This window comes from Gossypium hirsutum, chromosome A06 (genome assembly GCF_007990345.1).
Source record: "Gossypium hirsutum isolate 1008001.06 chromosome A06, Gossypium_hirsutum_v2.1, whole genome shotgun sequence".
Taxonomy (NCBI): Eukaryota; Viridiplantae; Streptophyta; class Magnoliopsida; order Malvales; family Malvaceae; genus Gossypium; species Gossypium hirsutum.
In genome coordinates, this window is record NC_053429.1 from 30780651 (window position 1) to 30787746 (window position 7096).

Genomic DNA, 7096 nt, shown 5'->3' on the forward strand with positions numbered 1-7096 from the left:
ACTATGGTCTTACATCTTATACCTCTTTAAGGTGTTGTCCCGAAGGACCTTATCATCATCGCAGTGTCACCCCATAAAGCCTATTGACCGTTGTCGCAATGTTGTTATATGGAACCTAATTACAGTCATCATGGTGTCACTTTGAAGGACCAATTAGTATCATACCAATTCTTATTTAACCTTGATGCTCAAACACTAAAGTGTCCCATTTGTGAGGCTCAAAGCTTTGCAAATAATGGTTTGCACTAAAAAATGTTGTATGATGGTATCTTAATGGGATTCCATTTCCCTATTCATCTGCCATACCTCCTACTCGCCATTTCTACTTTAATGATCGAACACCGTAGTGTCCCCTCAACAAGGCCCAATGCTTTGCACATCACGGTCTGTATTTAGCAACACTATATAGCGATTTATAGGTTCACCCTTTTTCAATCCTAACTTTATCTAACCTATATATACTTTCCCTCCGTACTATGGATACATTGCTCAAGCATGTCATACAATTTATCATTGAACATTCATCATGCCAATTTACCTGTCATCAACTATTTACCATAAAACAACCAGCAGTCAATTGGCAAGAGCTTACACATTGTTGTGCACACACACAACCTACTCTTTCTTCAAGCACATACACACTATAACTTGGGTAACCTTAGTACACCATCAACGTGATACATGAAAGTCACATAACATCATCTATCATCTAGAAGGCAAGGTAAAAAAACTTACCTCGCTTCCTTATTCTTGACAACCTAGCTTGTCCAAACGCTAGAGCTTCATTTGTCCTGACAACTAACCATAACAACCACTTATTGGTTAACTCGAAGGTATTCAAAGCTTAAAACTGGGAATCCATAATTATAAAAAATCTTTGAGAATTCTTACTCTACTCATTTCTTTAATCCACAAGTTTAGAGGGATAAAGAAACTTACTAGTTCCCCAAATTTTCTATTTCTAAACTCTAAATCACACGACGACTATAACATACAGAGCTTCCTTCAGCTATATCTTCTTCTTCAAAGAAACTTAAGAAGACGATGCTTTAGAAAGAAAAAAAATGGTAAAGATAAATGAGAAGAATTCTGTTTCCTACACACACTTATATATATACTTAATTGGCATGGTCTCTACAAATCAATACCACCACTCAATCCTAATAATTTTGTCTTCCATTATAGAACTAGTCAGTTCTAATCTAACTAAACCAAGATTGAAATCTAATCATTTCCAACCAGCCACTTAAGTTTCTAAATATTTCATTAGAGCCCAAAACTTTCTATTTGTACACAAGTGACTCCCCAACTCTTTTTTGAGTTAGGTCTTTAGGAGATTCCGGTGTGACAACTCCCCCACCTTTAAAGAAAATTTCGTCCTCAAAATTTCCTTTCATGACTAGTCCATAGCAAACTTCAGGGAAATTTTACCATTCATAGGAACTCTCATCCTAGTTCAGAGTTATACACCCCTACTTATTTGGGTGGTTTAGTTTGACTTCATAGTTTCCTAGTTTTCTTTAACCACCCCACTTGAATGGCGGATCCGCATTTTGCATGCACAAAAAATATCTACCTTCCTGACGGAGTCCTTAGCTTACACCTTGTGTAAGATCGTTTTCACGCCAAAAGTTATTTAATTGAGTCTATATGAGTGTTCACTAATTCTAGCAGATACTTAATGTTGATTCACTCGGGTAAATCTTTCTACTTTTCCTTTTATCAAGAGGTGGACAAAAACCCTTCCCTAGATCAACAGGTGTCAAAAATAGATTCAAGGATTTAAACAATTTATTTCTTTTCTCATTCAAATATCACTTTACACTATTAGTTATTTAAGCCGAGACTTGAAGAATTCTTGTCATTAGAAATCAATTTTCTTCTCTAAATTTCTTTATCGTTTGAGTTCTTTTTTAAACCCTAAATCTTCTTTCTTCAACTTCTTCTTTCCTGCCTTTCACCATTCTTATTTTCTTTACTAGAATTACTTGTCTTCCACGAGCACTCATTATTTTCCAAATAATCTTTTCACTTTCCTTTTTTCTTTTATCTTACATTGTATCATTTGTTCGGGGTTACACCAGCATCGGGAGGAAGGGCTAGGGGTTCTAGTTCTTGTAGTTAAATGGGTGGAGCTATAATCAAGAACGAAGATGTTCCACAGTCCCAAGAGACTAGTACCTCAAAAAGAACACCATTGTACATTTTTCTAACCATTTTAGAGAATATGGCAAATTACTTGGTATCCCGAGGTATCCGGTTGCCTAACTTTGTGTATCACTTTAAGATTGTAACAAGGGAGAGACGTTTTAGTAATTCCAATGAGGGCTTTATTCTACCTATTTACTTTTTGGAAGCTGGCTTCCATCTTCCTATACACTATTTCTTTTATGCAGTACTCAAAAAGTATGGAATTGCACTAGGGCAATTGACTGTTTTATCTTGGTGGACCTTGATGACATAATTCTTGTACTATAATAGTCGGGATCAGCCACCCTTGCTAGGCGTATTTCAACGCTTTTACTGGTTGAAAGTTTTGGCTTAAGGGCTTTTATCTAGATTTGTCTACTTCAGTGTTCGTCAAGGTCACGAACCCATACTCAAAGGGTGGGCTCCAAACCTTCATTTGGACCATAATAAATTTATTTTGGTGAAAATAGACTTTCAAACAATTTCGATTTTCCCACAAAGTGGTCTATTCCTTTTGAATCTACTTGCCGCCAATCTCAGCCCTTAGACACAAACATCCTTGCAGTGTAATTAAAAGATTGAGTTCAAGGCGGACTCTAGAGTTAAGAAGGCTCATTATTGTTAGAACTGTATTTATCTACTGCTTGGAGGGTAGGAGCCCAAATGGTTGGTGAGCATTCAACCGTCATTGTAATACCTCAAAAATTTCTATAGTAAGAAAGTAAGATATTATCCTTTTGAGTTATGAAAACATTGGAAAGTATATTATGATATATTAATTCAAAAAAGAACTAAACTGCAAAAGTGAGAAAAGTTTTGTTGCCTAAGAGTAACTACTCAAAACTTGAGGGGTTAAAATGTAAATATGAAAAAGTTGAAGGACCAATAGTGTAAATATTTTAAGGTGGAATGATCTAGAAACTAAAGAAAATAGATGAAAATTAGGACCAAATTGAAAATGTGAAGAATTTTGAGGGACTAAATCATAATTTTACCAAATTAAGTGGTGACTCAAAGATTAAATTTTAAAAGATCATAAAGGGTAAAATGGTCAATTAGAAGAGAGAGAAATTTAGAAGTCTATGATGATGTTGGTGATATTTTAGATTAATTAATTAAATAAATATTAGTTTATTAATATTTTAATGAGATATTTTATTATAATTTTATTTAATATATAAGGAGAGAAAGATGAAGAATTCTCATCATCTTTCCCATGCCACCAACGTGAGAAGAGAAGAGAAAAGAAAGAAAGAATATATCTTTTCTTTACAATTTGGTCCTTTTACCAAAAATTCACCATTTTCACTTAGAAATCAAAAGAATTTTCAGAGCTACAAAGAGAGAAATAATAAGGAGACTATGGGGAGCTAGAATATCAAGTTGGATTCAAGAAATAGAAGCTGAAGGAGAGAGAAAATCAAGTTAAAGATTGAAATCAATAGGACAAGGTAAGAACATCAAGATTTCAATATATTTTTAAGTTTGATATTATTGAAGAAGCATGAAAATGATGTTAAATTAGAGTTTTCTTGTATAAGGTTCTATGTTCTTGATATGTTAGTGAGGGGAAATAAGAGAAAGTGATGGGAAATATTGTAGGGTGTTATAAACTTGGTTATCAACATTTTGCATTAAAACAGTTTTGGATAGCAGTAGTAGTCTGACTTTGAAAATTCACCAAAAATTATAGAAATTGAATTAGAGATGAATTAAAGAATTAAATTAAAGCCTATTGAGTCTAGTTTTACATAGAAGAAACTTTTTAAGAAAAATAATTTCAAATTATGAGATATATGAATTTTTGTGAGACAAGGTCATATTGATTTTGGGTTCCCCTGTTCTGACTTTGGAAAATCATAAAAAATTGTAAAAAAATAATTAGGGGTATATTTTTAAATTCTTAAATGAGTATTTTTTCAAGAGAAAAAAATGGAAACATCATCCAAACCTCGTCCTAAAAGATAATTAATTTTTAGTAAAGAAAGGTCGAAGCTGTCAAATAGTAGAACAAGGATAACTTTGAAGATTTTACTGTACTTATTGGATAAATTATAAATTTTGAAATTTTTATGGTAGAAAGATATTTGATTCTAGTTTCACAAACATCAAGTATATCTTAATTTGGAATTCTGTAGCTCAAGATATAAATAATTTAGTGACTATGGCTCAAGTGGACAGCTTTGAATGAACATTTTTTACAAGTAAATAATGGAATTATAGATAATGTTACATATAAGCAAGTTATATACATTAAGGATGTGGAATGGAGAGGAGGAGGAGGAAAATATATATGAATATTCAGCTAGCATGAGTTTACATTAAAAATGGCTAATTTTGCATGTTTTTGGCTCAGGGACTAAATTAAATAAAAGTAAAACTTGAGGGGCAATTTTGTAAAAATGTAAAAAATGAACAAATTACATGAAATGAATTTTTTTTATTTTCTAAATTAATCAATTGAATGAAATTAGTAATTTAGATCAAGATCGGGTGGAAAATCGAGAAAAATAGAGAAATTCCAAAATGCCCATTGATAAACCATAATTTATACATATTTTTACCTCATGCTTAGCATATTTTTTGGATGAATTATCCTTAGATTTGGTGAATTCAATGCTCCTAATCCTTTAATTTCATGTTTTATACTTAGGTGAGCATAGGAGAGTAAAAAGAGCGAGAAACGGGCCGAAAAAGGAGAAAATGGACCAACATGGGAAATCAACACGGCCTGGACTTCCTCACATGGGAAAGCCACATAGCTGTGTCCATTTGGAAGAATCGAAGCATGAATTACACGGGTAGACCACATGCCCGTACCTATGTAACAGCCTTGAACACGGATTGAAGAAATCGCACACGGGCGTGTCCCTGTCGAGCCCAAGTTTAGTTCTATTTAGAAAAGGCCACTCTTGAGGGCTTTTAGGCATTTTAAAGCCTATTTAAACACCTGATGAGGCACTTAGAATGGACACACAGAGTAGGAGGCAAGAAATTACTCAAGGAAAGCCGATTGATCTATCTCAAAAGCCGGATTCATCGTCAAGACTGAAGATCTCCCTGTAATTTTCTTCAAGAGTTTTGGGGTTTCTTTATGTTTTGTTATCTTTATTCTTTTGATATGTTTTATTTCATAATTATGAACTAGACCCCCTAAATACCTAAGGGGAATGAAACCTAAGACGGGTCTTGTTATTATTATCTGAATTGTATGATAAATATTTGACTTGTTCTTAATTATGTGTTCTTAATTCTTGTTTTAATATTCCAGGATATTGACTCAAGTTAATGCGCTTATTCAGAGGAGCAAAAGTCCCTGTCTATGAGTAAATTTGTCGTAATTAAGTAGAGTTGATTGCACGCCTAGAGATAGGGTGACAAGATTTTGCCGGATTAGGGAGAAACCTAATAAGGAAGTCCATAGATCGAGTTAATGCAACACTAGGGTGTTAATTAGAAAGAGATTTCAATTAATCAACCTAGGGTTAGACGTTATTAGTCTTGAGAGAGATAATACTATAACTTTGGGATTTCTACGGATCAAGTCAAATGAATAAATCGTTTGATTTAGAGTCAAATAACAAGTGAAGTCTAGGTAGATTTTTCCTTGGGTATTGTCTTAATCAATCGAGTTTTCCCAAAAGCTTTTCCCCAATTTTCTCTCTGTGCACCCTTAGTTTACTTAATTAGTTTAGATAAACAAATCCTTTAAGTTTTAGGCTAGATAATAAAAAGAAAGTAATTACTAGTACTCTTGGTTCCTTTGGGTTTGACAATCCAGTCTTGGTAAAGCTATACTACTGTTCGATAGATACACTTGCCTTCATCGTGATAATAGTTAGTTTCAAGAATGATTAATTATAAATTTTTAAAACTTGTCGCGAATATCACGTATCACCCCTGAATCTTGGTACTTTTGCAATTTAGTCAGGTAAGTTCATATGGTTGAATTTTTGTGATTAGTTGTTAAAATAGAAATTATACAATGTATTATTTCATATGTTTGTTATTAGATTATGATTATTACAAAAATATGAGATTGGATTGAAAGTTCAAATTAAGTGGAACGTAGGATTGAGTACGATAGTTCAATGATAAACGACAAATTGACGGACAAGACCATGGTTAGACCATGACAAAGTGTTAAATGTAAGACCATAGCTGGGCTATGACATTTTAGTGAAAATACCATAACTGGGTTATTGCACCGTGAACGTAAGACCATGGTTAGACCATGACAGTATATGTGAATACATGTAAGACCATAGCAGGGCTATGGCATCCTAATGATAAGACCATAACTGGGTTATGGCACTAAAAATGTAAGACCATGGCAAGGCCATGGCAATGCATGTGTAAAACCATAGTTGGACTATGGCACAAGGAAAAATGATGTACTCATATCCATAAGCCGTTCTCCGATTTGGAAAGACTTGGTAAGCGACACATGAAATTAATATTCAAAGACTTATGGTTATTTTTAGTATTGATCTAAAATAAGTGTATCCATCGATATTTTAAATGATTCAAAGGGAAAAATTCTGATATGAAACAATATGAGTACAAAATGAATAATTACCCGTATATGCTTGAAATATATATAATGATTTGTACATGTTATATGGACACATGGTGTGGAGAGTATATGTACATGAAATTTGATTAATGTTAAGTTCAATATGAACTATTACTGGAATAAATATACATGAAGTACATGGAAATTATGCTACATAAAATATTGATATAATGAAATGAATGATATATGTTTATGAAGAAATAGTAAGAGAATGATATGTAACATGACATGTACATATATGATTATCTTTGATATGTTGATACAAGGAAATTATGTATGTTTACACGAGTAATAAATTCAAATGAGACATGTTGAGAAAATAAGTTTATC